We start from the raw sequence: 16,074 nt of genomic DNA on the forward strand, positions 1-16,074 counted from the left end.
ACCGCCTGACTCTTCCTCCTTCGATTGTGAAGCCTGTGCTGCCCCCAGAGGCTGGTCTTGAGTGCAGAGGCACTGTCCCTGACACCAGGGTGACCCCACCCTGCTAGTCACCTGACAGCACCATGAGCCTCTACCTCAGGAACCCTAAAGGCCTACGGAGTCAAATGCCAGGCCAGGGCAGCTAGATTGGAGGGTGGGGTATCTGTGGGCACAACAGATTTAAGTTTTAATCCCAACTCTAACCTGTGCCGGCTGTCTGACCTCAGGCAAATCATTTCACTTATCGAAGCTTTTGGTTTCCTGTCTGTAAGATGGGGATAATAGAAGAGTTCACAGAGTTGGAGGGACCAAATTACTTGGCACAGAGGAGCGAGTAGCACCTGCTGCTGCCACTGGGATTACCTGGTTGGCAGGGCCTGGCATGTCATTGTAATGACACTGTAAATGGTGGACCCCCTATAAAGACAGTCGGGCAGGTGCTAGGTATCATTCTTTTATTTGCTCAAATGTTTATTGAGCACCTGCTATGTCCCAGTCACTGGACTGGGGGCTGTGGATAAATCAGTAGGGAAAAGAGGCAGTGTCTTCTCTCCTGGCTTACTTTAGGGATGGGACTCACGTGAACCAGCCAGTAGGTATGATGTACTATAATGTCAAGTGACGATATATGCTATAAAGCAGGGCAAAAGGATAGAGAGTGAGGGCAGGGTTAGACGCGGGGGTCCAGGTCTAAGACAGTCTCTCTGAGGAGGTGACTTTTGACAGAGACTACAAGGAAATGAGGAGGGCAGAAGCTATGTGGGTATCTAAGGAAGATTGTTCCTGGCTATGGGAACAGCAAGGGCAAAGGGCCTGGGGTGGGAATGGGTTGTGACTAAAGAACAGCCGGGAGGCCAGTGTTCAGGGAACAGAGGGCTTGATGGGGAGAGTGGTTGGAGGCGAGACCAGAGGGGTGCCTGGAGGCCAGACTATGTAGGGCCCTTCCTCTGAGTGAGATGAGAATCACCAAGAGCTTTGAGCAGAGACTTATGTCTTAACAGGACCTTCTGGCTGCTGTGTGGAAACCAGGCTGAAAGGATCAATAGTAGAGGCAGGGAGGCCATGAGAAGGCCACCGCTTTAGTCCAGGAAGGAGATGCTGGTGGCATCAGTGGAAGTGGTGAGGGCCGGTTGGATTCTGGAGGTGTTTCGAAGGTAAGGACAACAGATTTCCTGGTGGATAGACTTTGGGGAAAGAGAGAATGGAGGGGCAGTGGGGGCAAGAGATGGGGGTGATATTGGTGTTAAGACATAAAGGAGAAAACTTTTTTTGTCATAAACACTATTGGAAGGGTCACAGAAATGAGCTGGGGAGTCAGAAGGCCCAGGTTCCATGCTGGCCTCCTATGTCCACTGTGTGACCTTGCCTAGGCACCTACCCTCTCAGGGCCTCCAATTCCTTTTGTAAGATCTTGACTCTAACTCTGAGGCATCTCCCATGGAGGTAGTGGGGCAGATGTGCAGGCTCTGGGGCCCTGCAGTTGTGGAACACAGGCAGGAGGGGTCCTGGTGAGCTCAGACTTGGGGGCGGAGAAAAAGCCAGGCCCGCAGAGCTGCTTTCCTGGAGGAGTTAGAGGCAGGGCATCTATGGGTGAGTAAGGAGCTCTCATACAGGTCCCTGTGCTACTGTTTCCCCACCTTCTGCCTTATGGCAGGTCCTGCTGGGATGACTGAGAAGGAGTGGCTCCTGCAGGAGGCATAATGGCCTCAAGACTGGGCCCTTGTCCCAGTAAAGTGGCTGTGCCAGCATCTGGGCTGGGCTTGGCCATATTTCCCAGATGCACCTCCTGCAGGGCCCGGCATGGTAGAGGAAGTCCCTTCTGCCTTCTCCCCACACTGTGACCTTCTCTGCATTTCCACCATAGAGGACAGAAACATCTCCAATAAGCACCTGGTCACAGGACTCGGCACATGGCAGCCAAAGGGGCCTAAGAGCTCACTGTACAGCTGGGGGAACTGAGGGTGGGAGAGTGACTTGGCCTGGCCACAGGAGCTGGAGTTCGAACTTGTGTCCACCATTTGGCCATTTTGAACTCTGTCCTCTCCACCTGTCCTCTTTTTATGTTTTCCATGTCCTTTGTTAAAGGTAGGTAGGGACAAGGGGGCAAGCTTATGAGGCAGGCTGACCTGCGTGCCAAAGCCACTTATGACACTCACTTGCTGTGTGATCTTAGGTAAGCTGTTCAACCTCTCTGAGTCTCAGTCCCCTTGTCAGCTGGATGAATGTAATGGTGACAACATGTCAGGGCTGTGGAGAGAAGCAAACTGTTTGTAGAACTGGATCAACAGGAGGCCCCTGACAGATGCCACTCTCATACTTCTGGGGCTGACAGGCATTTGGGTTACCCAGTGGGAGGAAGAGATGCCCAGAACTTAAGTGGAAGTAGCGCCAAGAGCATTTCACCTTGATACTTCACACAAAGCACCCATAGAATTTGTCTCTCTGGGTTGGGTCTGGAGAAATGGCCATACATAACTCCAATGCCTGGGAGACTGAGAGCCGTCCCATGCGCCATTCACGTGCCACCTCCTTCATGCCCAGCCTGGCCCTGGGTGCTGGAACCTTGAGATGCCGCCACCACTGTCCTGGTTGGTGGGCAGTGGTCCAGACAGATCAGGTGCCAGCCTCAGCAAGGACAATCTCCTGCGTGCGTAGTGGCTCACTGGGGTGTGGCAGCATTGGCATCAGGCAGGCTGCCCAGCTCCAGGAGCATGTGACAGAGCTTGGAGTGGCTGCATCTGCCCCCACACTGCTGTGTCTCCTTTTTCCCAGCTACACCAATCAAGGATTTAGACCATGCCCACTGCCTCCATTTACTCCTCTACCCACTGTGTCTACCTTCTGTTTCTGAGCCGCGCAGCTACCCAACTCCCTCCCTCCCTTCTCAGCTGAGCTTCTCAGGGGTGTGGATTAAGCTCACCAATTTCATTTATTCCTCATCCTCTGTGGCCTACATCCCATCCCACCCCTCCGTGGTCAGTGTTCTCACCAAGACCACCAGGCCCCTGACCACCCCTCCAAGGCTTGCCGGACCTGTGATATATAACATTTTGTTTATATGTTTACTGGTCGATGGGCATTTGGATTTGGGGCTATTATGCATAATGCTGCTATGAACATTTACATACAAATCTTTATGGGAACATATGCTTTTGTTTTTCTTTTTCCTATCATCCAGCCAAACCTTGATTTTCATTGGGGAGCCTTGTTGTCCCAGGGAAGCTGACTCTACCTCCCACATTCAGGGCTAGAGCATGACCCTGGTTAAGCCAATCAGTGTGTTCCATTCCCAAGCACAGTGATTGGCTCCTGGACTAACATGTGATGTAAGCAAGTCCAATCAGAGTGACTCTTAGGACTTGGGCTAGAAGAGAAGTCCTTCTTCATGCCCTGACGGTGTGATTTGTCTGGAACAGATACAGCTTCTGCATGCATGAGGGAAACCAGACTTAGGATGGAGCTGACATATGGAGAAGGACTGGAATGAGCAAACTTTAGCAAAACAGAGCTGGAACCCTGATTGTACTGTGCCTGAAGTCCACCAAAATTCTGTATTTGTTAAGTTATAGGGGTTAATTAATTCATTTTATTATGAAAGCCAACTTGAGATGGCTTTTGTTGTCGTTATTGTTTGTAGCTCAGGGGTCACTGAACTATGACCATGGCCTGCCTGTTTTTATTAAAAAAAATTTGTTGGAACGCAGCCATGCCCATTCGCTTATGTATTGTGGATGGCAGCCTTGGAGCACTGAACGGCCCACCAGCCTAAAATACTTACCATTGGTCCTTTAAGAAAAAGTTTGCCGAATCCTCTTAAAGCCAACAGCTTAGTACATTATTCCCACCCTTATCCGCAATTTTGCTTTCTGTAGTTTCCGTTACCCACGGTTAACTGTGGTCCAAAAATATTAAATGGAAAATTCTAGAAATAAACAATTCATAAGCTTTATATTGCACACTGTTCTGGGTAGCATGATGAAACCTTGCGCTGTCCCGCTCTGTCCCACCTAGGACATGACTCACCCCTTTGTCCAGCGTCTCCCCACACTGTATATGCTCCCCACCCATTAGTCACCTGGGAGCCATCTGGGTTATCAGGTTGACTGTTGTGCTATCACAGAGCTTGTGTTCAAGTAACTCTTATTTTACTTAATAATGGCCCCAAGTGCATGAGCAGTGACGCTGGCAATTTGGATATGCCAAAGAGAAGCTGTAAAGTGCTTCCTTTAAGTGAAAAGGTGAATACGGTACAGTAAGATATTTTGAAGAGGAGAAAGACCACATTCACATAACTTTTATTATAGTATCTTGTTATAATTGTTCTATTTTATTATGAGTTATTGTTCATCTCTTACTGTGCCTAATTTGTAAGTTAAACTTTATCGTAGTTATGTACGTATAGGAAAAACACTGTAGGTATAGGATTCAGTACTATCTGCGGTTTTAGGCATCCACTGAGGATTTGGGAACATATCCCCCAAGATACAGTGCTGTATTCACTGTATCTCCCCAGTCACTCAGGACAGAAACCTGGGAGTCATCCTTGATTTCCTCTACCTTATCCTCACATCTAATCAACCCCAAGTCCTGAGTCTGTCTGCTGTCCCCTGCCCCAGTGCCCCTGCTCTAGGTAGACCACTGTCAGCTCTTGCTTGGATCACACGGCCACCTCCAGGCTGCCCCCACAAAGCTGCTGGGTGATCTTTCTCCCACCCAAACTCGACTAAGCCCTTAGGCTCTCCACTGCTCCCAGAGTAAAGGCCACACTCCCTGGACTGCCATTGCAAGACCCTCATGATGGAGCCCCCACCTGCATTTCCAGCCCTGTCTCCCCTTGCCCTCTCCTTGCCCTCCCCTTCTCCCCCAGAGCTCACAAGCCAACTCCCCACTTGTGCAGAATTCCTTGCAGTTCTCCACACATGGCATCTTTTGTCCTTCTTCCCTTTCTTCCAACATCCTTCCTCACTCTGTCCACCTTATGGATTCCTGCATATCCTCCAAGGCCCAGTCAGAGCCTCACCAACTTTCCGATGTTTTTCTAATTCCCCCAGGCTGGTCAGGGCTCCCGTAGGCCCCTGAACTTCCTTCCAGTACAGCTCCCATCACCTTGGACTGCAATGTCTGTTTACATATTTGCCACCCCCAATGACAAATTCATCTCCTCGCCCTCAGTGTGGTCCAGCTTGGGGCCATGAACAGAGTAGGGGCTCAAAAAGTGTTTGTTTGTGGGGGCACAGAGTAGGGGCTCTCTGCCTTTTGCTCCAAAGCCACCTTGAGGAATCAGAGGGGCTTCAGGCTTGGGACGAGGGACCCCTCTGGGCTTGGTGTTAACAAGAGGAGATGAAAAAGCTGGGACTGCCCGGGTCTCCTGGGCAGGAGCACCTTCAGGAAGTGCAGGGAAACACCTTCCAAGAAGGACAAAATGAGCTCGGAGGATTCAGAGAAAGGAAAAGTAGGGCAGGTGAGAGTGGGCCACTGCGGCAGGCCCCGGAAGTGCAGAATAGCAGGGAAGGGATCACGGGGAGCTGTCATTAGACGATGATCTTCCACGGCCGTCCATGTTGTGAAGTTAGTTGGCCAGTTGTGAAGATAGGAAGCCAGATGGCCAATGAAGGGGTTGCTGGGTCCTACTGGAACTGAGGAGGGTTTAGGGATTTAAAGACTGGCCCTTTGGAGGATTTAGGGAACATCTGATTTCCGAGTCCTCAACTGAAACAGATCTGGGCACCAGCTGGCTAGGTACTTGGTGAACCTTCCCAAGAAGCAGCTGTGGGGGATTCAGGAGAGCACTGGCCTGGGAGTCTGAGCCAGCTCTGCCCTCGCCCACTGTGGGGGTCTTGGCGTTCACCTCTCGGGGCTTAGGGCTGTGACCCACACTCAGTGCCCATTCCAGAGGTGTGTGCTGATGTGAATTCAGTGCACAGAAAACTAGAAACCACGCCAGGCCCAAGCTCTCTCACAGGGCTATCATGAGGTGCAAATGAGGCAGTGGTTGTATAAAGGTCTTGCAAACTATGAAGTGCGTGACACCATGTTAACGTCCCCTCCTCTGTGTAGCCATCCCAGACTCTCTCACTCAGCTAGTCACCCTGTCCACACCCTGGCTCCCCAGACTGTGTATAAACCTCATTCTGGCACCGATCTGCTCTGTCATGGACCTTAATGTAGGACATGTCCCTCCACCAGACTGAGCTCCTTGGGGGCAGGAACAAACGTGTCAGTCTTCCACATCTGGCTCGCTGCCTGGTGCAGAGCAGGAGTTTGGCAACTAGTTCTTGAATGACCTTGAATTGTAAAAAAGCAATTAACTTGTGGGTTCTGTGTAGCCTTGGTTTATCAAAGCAAGGCCCAGGTGGTACATGGCAGAAATCTACAAAATGACAAAACATTTTGTGATTTGTGGCTCAAAAAGTGTGAGCATTTGGAAGTGCAGTCTCGGGGTTGAAAATGTTAAAAGCTGTCTGGTCTTGTGCTATGCAGTAGGGTAGCCACAAGTCACGTGGGCTACTTATGTTTAAATTAATTTAAATTTAAAATTCAGTTCTTTAGTTGCACTAGTCACATTTCGGGGCTCAGTAGCCAAATGTGGCACATGGCTACTCTTGGACAGCGCAGATGAGAGTATTTCTATCATTGCAAAGAGTTCTCTTGGAAAGCACTCCTCAGTACCTCGAGAATTCACGTCCATGTGTTGTTACCTTGGGCCCTGATAATTTAGGGGCCTTCCTCTCTTTTGAGAGAGCTGGGGCGCTGGAATCTGACCAGCCAGGGTTTGAATCTCTGCTCAGCTGTTTTCTTGTTGTGCAGCCTGAGGCAAACGAGCCTCTGTCTTCTTCCTGAGGCTCAGTGTCCTCCTCTGCAGAATGGGTAACTATACACGAGCGTAGAACCGTAAGGGTTAGAGGACAAGGCTGTGTCAAGTGCTTTGTGTGAGGAGCTGCTGTTCTTCACAGGGCAGCGTCCTTAGAGCTGTGAGAGCGAACAGGCTGCACATGTTAGAAAACTCTTGGAACTCGGAGTTCAAATGCCCACACTCCTCAAAACTAGAAGCATGGCATGCTGAGTTCATCCAGGCCCTGGGAGTCAGTCTGGAGCAGTGGCTGGTGGGTATGACTGGGCTGGGGTTGGTGGAGTTGGGGCTGGCCAGAGCCTGGGAAATCCTGGGCAGGAGCAATGAAGCTCACTCCAGAGCCACTGACAGCTGTGGAGGGAGCTTTGCAGTCCAGTTTAGCATGTACTTTATATAAAACTATCTGCTGTCCACTAGCTGGCTAAAGGATATTAATAATAATATGGGAACTAATAGCAACCATATTCACTACACATTTTCTATATGCCAGGCACTGTGCTAAGGGATATAATATGTATATGCATTAGCTCATTCAGTCCTCACAACAACCCTTTGTAATAGGTATACTATTATTTCCATTTTATAGATAGGGAACACTGAGGACCAGGGTGACCCCCAGTCCACCAAGGTCCACGCTTCGGATAAAGTCCAAACTCCTTATTTACTTGGCCCTGAGGGCCCCTGCAGAGCCGGCCTCATTCAGCCCTTACATCTCACCTCTGTCCCTCCCCACCTGTCTGGTCAAGTTCCTCAGACACCCAGGTGTCTTCCTACATCTGTGCCCTTGTTTATCCCTTGACCTAGATGCCTTCCCACCTCCCCTCCACCCTCTGCAAATTTTGTTTGCCCATCAAAATCCACTTACGGTTTGAGCATCTCGAGGTCATGCACTCTGGGTCTAAGTCACTTTTGTGTCACAATGCCCAGCACGTGGGTTGGCACATTGGAGGCCTCAGTAAATATGGGTGGTGGATTGGTGAGTGGATGCGTGAATAGATGGAGTGAGTGGAGTGAATGGATGGTGAGTTGGGGGTGAGTAGACAGTTGGCGGTGAGTAGATGGTTGGGAAGGTGGATGGGTGGCTGGTGTGTGGGTGATGTGGATGATATGTGGGTGGATGGGTGGCTTTTGCTCAAACGCCCTGAGAAGGGGCCTGAACTGAGCACAGGGTGGTAGGTATGGAGAGAAGCTGTGATTTGAGAGATATATTGGGGCAGAATCAGCAGGGCTTGGGAGGGCTGAGGGACAGGGAGGGTTCCAGAATGATGCTCAGGTTTCTAGCTCAGGGACTTGGGAGGATCACAGTGTTATCAGGGAGGGGCAGGGTTTGTGGAAAAGGTGATGAGAGGTCTGTTTTGGACTTGGGGGCATGAGGGGTCTAGGGAGGGAGATCTGGGAAATTAGTCTGGTTGGGTTCAGGGCGGTGGCGGGGCTGCACTGAGACCTGGGAGGTCCATGTGGACTCAGAACAGAATGCCAAGAGGACGAGCGATCAGAGGGGGCAGAGGACTCACAATCCCTGAAGCAGAAGAGCCAGGAGGGACACAGCTCAAGGGGGCATGCCACTGCCACGTCAGGAACACCCATAAATCATTGCAGGTGGCGTGTCAGAGCAGCCAATGCCAAGGCAGTGTGGACAGGAGATTCGGACTGGAAGGGAGCCACAGAGCACGGCAAGGTTGGAACCAACCTGGGGAACGGTTCCCTTGAACAGGGGATTCACACAGGCAGAGGCAGGGAGCAGGAAACAGCAAACTATGTCTACAGGTTCTGAGAGCCTAGGAGCCTGCAACATCTTTTCCCTGTCCCAGGCAATGCCCCAGCCAATGCCCCAGCCTCTCTGTTTCAGCTAGCATTCTGCAACCACAGCCTCCAGGGTCTGGGAGGGCTCCGGGGAAATCTGGGAGCTGTGTTACTTTGAACAAATCACCTCCCCTCTCTGGGCCTCGGAAACAGCATAAATGTTATTTTTTAAAACTATTTTTCCATTTCAATTCAGCTCCACAAATATTTATTGAACTAGAAGTTTCCGTGTAAATCCATTTTGTAAATTAAATTTTTGTACAACCGTTACCATTTTACCTGGGCCTGGGGAGGCTGTTTGTTTTTTGAGGAGCGCTGAGTCAAATTCTTTTGAAAAGCTCTGGTCGATTTGTTTTTTGAGTCACAAGGATTTTGACTTTTCAAGCCTGCAAACAAGACCCTCATTTGTTCTACGTGTGGTTTGAAGACATCTTCCTGGCTGCTCCACAGAAGACAGTCCGAGGGCGGCAGCAGGGCGCCCAGGGCAGTGGTCTGGAGAGATCATGGTGGCCTGGACGAGGGAGTGACTCTGGGTATGAATAAAAAAGAGATCTGAGAGATATTTAGGAGGTTTGAAAAATGCACGACATAGTCTTGGGTTTTGTGTATGAGGGGTTAGGGAGGAGGAAGGGGCATGGGAGCTTCCTGGTTTCTTGGTTACTGAAGAAGGTGAGCTGGTTCCAGGTACCGGGTTAGGCAATGTTGCGAGAGAGCGAGGTCTCCGGGAAAGGTCACAAACTGGACCCTGGACATGGAGGATGTGAGGTGTCCACGAGGAGGCAGGCCTATGGGAAATTTGGCTCTGCGGACCTGGAGTTTGGAGGGGCAGGCTGGGCTGGAGAGAGAAACATCAGTGACAAGGAAGGAGGGGAAACCCAGAGCTCATGACAGATAGTAACCATTCAGCATTGAAAATATTGGAGTAAAGTCTCCATTGAGCACTTCCACATGCCAGGTGCTGTGCTAGGCACTGGGGAGTAAACCTAGAGACAAAACTCTGCCATGAGGGGCTGACATTTTCGTGGGAGGGGCAGGCAAATTACTGATTTACATATCCTGTTACATTGCAGTCTAAGCTAAGGACAATAAAGCAGAGAGAGACAGGCCCAGGGATTGCTAGGTGGAGTGGATGGGGAGTAATGGTATCAGCAGACATGGAGGTTGTGCTCTCCGAATTCATTTAAGCCTCACAACAACCATATGAGGAAGGTGTTATAATTACTCCCATTTTAGAAATGAGCAATTGAGTCACAGAGACGTTAAGAAATTTGCCCAAGATCATTCATCTCTGTAACTTGTAGAGCCTGGATTTTACCGCGAGCCCATGCCTTTCAGTTAAGAGCCTTAACCACTGTGCTGAAATGCCTCTCATTGAGAAGATCAGGTCTCAGCAAAGACCTGAGAGAAGTGAGGGGGTAAAGCTCATGGACATCTGGACAGTCAACATCCCATGCAAAGGAAGAGCAAGTGCCAAGGCCCTGAGTCAGGAGCCCAGATGGTATGTTTAGGGACCTGCACAGAGGCCGGCGTAGCTGGGGTGAAGGGAGTAAACAGAGAGTAAAGGAGGAGAATTGGAGATGGTGGAGCTACCTGTGGCATCTCAGAACTATCAGCTTTTACTTGAGGTTAAACGAGGCCATGGGGGGTTTAGAGCAGAGGAGGGACAGGATCTGACTTGTGTTTTAACCTGATTCTCTTGGCTTCTGTGTCAGGAGCAAGGGCAGAAGCAGGAGACGAGAGGACATGAATAAAAATCCAGGCAAGAGATGATGATGACTCAGTCCACGGTGGTGGTAGCAGTCAGGTGGTGCATCAGCTTCTTGATATGTTGTAAAGGTGGATCCAGTAGGACTTGCTGATGGCTTGAATGTGGAGGGCAAAACAAAGTAAGGTGTCAGGATGGCTCCGGAGCTTGGGCCTGAGTGGTTGGAAGGAGGGGGTCACATTGACCAAGATAGGGGCAGCAGTGGAAGGGGTCACTTCATAAAGTACTTTCCATGTCCACATCCCCTGGCTACTTTGAAGTAGGCGTTGACATTCAGAAATTACATGACTTGCCCAGTATCACTCAGCCAGAATGTGGTACAGCCAGGACCAGAAGCCAAGTGTGCATCATAGGGTTTAGAACTTTGATTTATTCATTTAATAACAAACATTTCTGGAGCACCTACTGTGCCAGACACTGGCCTAGGTGTTGACAGTGATGACCAATGATGATGATCCTTGCCCTCATGGAGCGCCTAGTCTGATGGAGGAGGCAGGGTCAACCAAGAATCGTGGAAATGATTTCCTCACATCAATATGGTAAATAGGTAGAAGGAAAAACCAAGGGAACCCTAGGAGCCAGTAACAGGGGACCTGACCTAGCTGGGAGATCAGGAAGGGCTTCCTGGAAGAGGTGAATGTGATGTGCAAAGGCCTCTGGGATAGAGGGTCTGGGGAAATATGGAGGACTTTTTAGAAAATACACCTTGGTTTCCCAGGCTGTAGTGGGAGAACCCCAAGAGGACCACAGGCTCCCAGAGGACAGCTGCCCATTTGGAAGTCAAAGAATCTTTTTTTTTTTTTTTTTTAGTGTTGGATTGTTGTAACAGCTTTATTAAGATAGAACTCACATACCATGCAATTCATCCATTTAAAGTGTACAATTTAGTGGGTTTTAGTATATTCAGAATTGTGTTCCATCACCATGATCCATTTTGAACATTTTCATTATCTCCAAAGGACACTACGAACCCCTTGGCTGTCACCCTGTTCCAGTCCTCCCAACTGTTTATCTACTGGCAACTGTTTATCTAGTTTATTTCCTTACAGAGTTGCCTGTTCTGGACATTTAATAGAAGTGAAATCACACTACGTGGTCTTTTGTGGCTTCTTTCAGTTCACGTAATGTCTTCAAAGTTCATCCATGTTGGAAGTCCCAAAATCTTAAACACCGTCAGAGCCAGCAGGGACCTAAGAGACTGTCTCATGTGCTTCTCCCACATGTCATAAAGTGGGAAATTGCGGAGGAGACTTATTCTGGTCCCTTGACAGGGAAGTGGTGGGCTCCCAGGTGGGCCTTGGGGCCCCCAGATCAGAGCCACTGCCCCACTGCCCTGCACAGGATGCCTCCCCTGCTGTCACCTTTTTCTTTCAGTTTTGGGATCCAGCTGATTTTGGCTAAAAGTGACAACTTGATCAGGAATGTATCTCCCCAAGCACTGGATTTTTATGCCTTGGCAATTTTCACGCCCCATGGTAGATCCTGACATCTTTTATGCATCTTTAAGAATTTGTGTCCACTAATTCAGAATTGGGGGGAGTTTGACATTTTCTTTTCCTGCCACTGAAACACTTTTTGTCCAAACGGTTATGCCCATTTGTCTTGGTTGGTGATTTTCCCTTGCGGGGAGGAGGCAGGGCAGCACAGGATTTAATGCAGGATCTTGAAATTGAATGTCCTGCCTCTTCCTGAGTGTTTGCCCTTGGGTAATTACTGAAGCTCCCTGGGCCTCTGTTTCTCCCTTTGAAAAATAGGGAAGACATTTTAGGGCTGTGGGGAAGAGGCCAAGCCTGTTACTGGCTTGGATACAGGAAGGTTAGAGTTGTGAGGGCTTTCTAGGACCCTGGGGTAACCAGGAGAGAAAGGTGACCCTCCCCAGCTATTAATTGTCCCTTTCTTTTTATTCCTCCTGTGAACTGACCCCTGTACATCCCCTACCAGGGCTGAGATGTAGAAGCCTGGGTTCAGATCCCAGCCCAACCTCTTAGATTCTGTGCCCCAACATCAGCCTGATTTCCATTTCATCTCAGGTTCTCTACCTGTAGAATGAGAGGGAAGGTGGTGGAGGACAGAGGGTTACTATGGCCTCCAAGGCAGCCAAGAGGCTCCTGGGAGGAGACGTGGAATGGAGGAGCCCTTTTCTTCTCCCAGGAGGGCCAGGTTCCTGCTGATTTAAAGATCCAAGCAGGAGCGGTAGCACCTGTTCAGGAGAGGTGGGTGGAGACGGACACCTGGCTTCCCATTACCTCTTGCACAAGACGTGTTATGTGGGAAGTGATGAGGGGGTGATGCAATGAGGAGCCTGCTGCTCTGAGTGCAGAGGACAGGGGCAGAGCCTCTTCGAAGGGTCTTTATCAGGCACATACTTTGTGTCACGTATTCTACCTGCATTATCTTTTCAATCCTCACAATAGCCCTCAGAGGAGGAACTCTTATTCCCATTTGACAAGTAGGGAAACTGAGGCTCAGAACAGGGCAGCTGCCTGCCCAGTGTTGTTCAGTGAATGAGGGCTGAGCTAGGATTCAAACTCAGACTGTGTAGCTTTCCCAGCTGCTCCCATCCAGGGAGAAGGAGGGAGAAGCAAGACAGGGAGGATCGGAGCCTTTGGAACCCAGCTTCCCGGCTGCTGTGGGGATTCTGTGGGTGGTGGGAAAGGCATTGTAAATATGTATGACATGCAAATATGCCTCTGAAAAACAATGTGGGGCCCACATGAGCCAGGATGCCAGAGTGCTTTGGAAAATGTAGTGTTGTACAAACTCTTGGGTTTCTATGGTTGCTACATGGTGTCTCCCTCCCCAGCGTCCTCAGGGCCAGTCTAGGGGACTCAGGGTAGAAGATTATCCTGGGTGCCTCCTAACTGACATTCTCCCCTATTCCTGCAGACACCAGTGCCTCCTCTCTGCCAGGTGCCTGGTGGTCAGAACCTGGTCACTCTGAGCACTGGAGGTCCCCTGTCCCATGCTGCTTGCTGCCAGCACCTCTGATCCAGTTCCCGGAGGGATGTGTGTGACAGACCTAAGTCCAGCGCCCGCTCCTGAGGTGACGCCTGCTGGTTCCCGACTGGTTCCTGTTCTTTCTCTGCACGTAGCTCCCTGGTTGGTAAGTAACTGCGCCCGCCAGCCTGGGCACATGGAATCATGGCTGCTCGCCCGCCCCCATGCTTGGCACAGTTGGGAAATGCCCAGGTTTCCACCCAGTGGCGCCCACACACTGGCGAAGGGACCTCAGTGAGAGCTTTTATGTCTGTTTAATTTATAGTTTAACTGCCTGTCTTATCTAGTCCTCTCAACAACTCAAGAGGCGGGCATGGTGATCACGCCCTTTTTACAGAGGAAATAACTTCAGAGAGGGGAGGCCACTTGCCTGAGGATACACAGCAAGTCCTGCTTTGTCCACCTCAAAGGTCAGCTCTTGCCACACCCAAGGAGCTGGGACAGTTGGTGACACAGGCTCAGGAAGAGAAGGGAAGCAGTTAGCCATGCTGGGGCTGAGGCGAGGCCATCAGAGTTCCTGAATCTGGGGAAGCCCTGTTTTTCCTGTGCCTCTGGCCTGTTCCCCCACACTCCTCCAGTTCCCACCTGGTCTAACCCCAACACGGATGTGGTGCAGGGTCTGTCAGCATCTCTGACCGTCCATCTGGGGATTCTGTAGCCTGCCTCCACCCATACCACCCCAAGCCTGTCCTGTCGTCTTTCCCACGATGATGACCCCAACAGCATGCCCCACTTGGTGCCAGTGCAGAGCCTGACACTCACCGCGTTCCTGCCCCTCATTCTACTGCCACCTCCCAGGGCCACACAAGCAGGACTAGTCCAGTTCACAGACAAGGAAGTGAAGCTCAAATGAGCTCAAGGGGCTTGCCCAGGGTCACCTAGCCACTACTCAGCACTGCATGGGACCACTGGTTTACAATCTGCTTCCTCATGTGAACTCCGCTCCCCAAGGATGAAAAATAATGGCTTCATTCCCCCTGGACAGCCAGTCGCTGGCGCAGTGCCTGGCATATAGTGGGTACACAGTAAATAGTTGTGGAAGGGAGGAGGAAAGGCTCCCATACCTCCCTCCATCCAGACTTCATTAGGAGCCACGAACTGTTCAGTGGCCTTTTAGCTACTGTTCCCTGCTGACCAGAGAGCTTGTGGTCAGCTCAGGCCTTCAGCAGGACAGCCAGCCCTTCCGGTCTTGATCCTCTCATCTGCCAACAATGCCCAGCCTCCCTGATGGGATGGTTATGAGAAGGAAAAAGACTCGTAAATATGTATAACATGCAAATGTCGTAGGATAAGAAAAAACCCGTGAAGTTCACTGTAGATAATGTAAGTAGAAGTGCTTCTTCAAGAACAAGGAGCTACACACTCGTGCGGTACCAGCTTTATTATTGATAGTGGTGAAAAGGGCCCCATTAATTCGCTGCCCCCAGCCCAGCTCTGCTAATCTGTCCCCTGGCAGACAATGGTCGCCTTTGGCTGAGATGCTGTTGTAGGAAAAGAAGTGATGAGAATTGTATCTGTGGAATTTAATCATTTGCAAACTCTCCTGGTTGTGCCCTAGCCCCTACTTGTCCTCCCCAGAGACTAAATATGTAACAGGAGCAACCTGAATAACTGCTAGCATTTCTTGAGCAGTTATTATGTACCTGGCATTGCACTAAGTGCTTCCTTTTCTTCACCCCCCTCAGTTAAGCTTCTGATGACTCTGTGGGAGGTTGCTGGAGAGACTGAGGTATGGGCTTGGGGGAGAAGGCTCATTTGTCAACATCCCAGTCTTGCCTAAAAATTACTGATGTTCAGAATCCCCCTCCTCCCCACCCAGGCCAGGCACAGCCAGAGGTGCAGGATTGTGGCTGTTGAGAACACAGCGTAGCTGGCAGCCCCCAGCATGTGTGGCCCAGTGACAGAGAACGGGATTCCTTGGCAGGAGCTGGGAGAGCAGCCGTCAGCATTGCACAGAAAGATGGAGGACTGGGTGGCAGCGAGGGAGGTGTTACTGCTGCTATTTTGCTAACAAGCTGGTTATTTAAAGAACAGCCAGAGCCAAAGTCGGGAAATCAGATGGGGTTTCTCGGCGCCGAGGGCAGAGGCAGCCGGGGGTCTGGGAGCCTGACTGGCTTGGGGCAGAGTGCCCACACTGGTTTTTTTCACTTATGTATTATCATTATTAATAATAGTAACGGTGCTATAAAAGTCGGAAAAAGGATTATCTTTGAGAAGAAAAAAGGATATAACGATTGGGAGTGGGGCAGGAGGCATTTCTAAGGGGCTGGCTGGTTCTGTTCATTGTCCCTGGTGGTGATCACACAACTCTTTAGTGAGAATTTATTACAGTAAATATTTTTGTTTTATGTATTTTTCTCTGTGTATTATATTTCACACTAAAAAGGCTAAAAAGCAATTATAACAACCATAGTTAATATATATTGAGTACTTACTGAAGGCCAGGCTCTCGCTAAGCATTTTAGCTTATCTCATTGAATCCTCATTGATTCTGTTATTACTCCCATTTTACAGAGGAGAAAAGTGAGGCTTGGAGAGGTAAAGTGTCTTGTGTGGTCAAAGAACGCTCGTGCTGGGGAGATGGGATGAGAAGCTGGACAGGCTGACTCAGGCTGATATC

At 50.1% G+C, this 16,074-nt stretch overlaps 1 protein-coding gene across 1 annotated transcript in view; it reads left to right on the forward strand.

Moving 5' to 3' along the window:
* Positions 1-13,259: 13,259 nt before the first annotated feature.
* The window catches only part of LOC120603375 (disks large-associated protein 4), a 68,154-nt gene continuing 65,339 nt past the window's right edge, over positions 13,260-16,074 (forward strand). The window contains exon 1 of the mRNA XM_039863717.1: positions 13,260-13,560. The gene's annotated coding sequence lies outside the window, so the exon portion shown is untranslated. The remainder of the gene's footprint in view (positions 13,561-16,074) is intronic.

This window comes from Pteropus medius, unplaced genomic scaffold, assembly GCF_902729225.1.
Source record: "Pteropus medius unplaced genomic scaffold, Ma_sr-lr_union100, whole genome shotgun sequence".
NCBI classification, from domain to species: Eukaryota; Metazoa; Chordata; class Mammalia; order Chiroptera; family Pteropodidae; genus Pteropus; species Pteropus medius.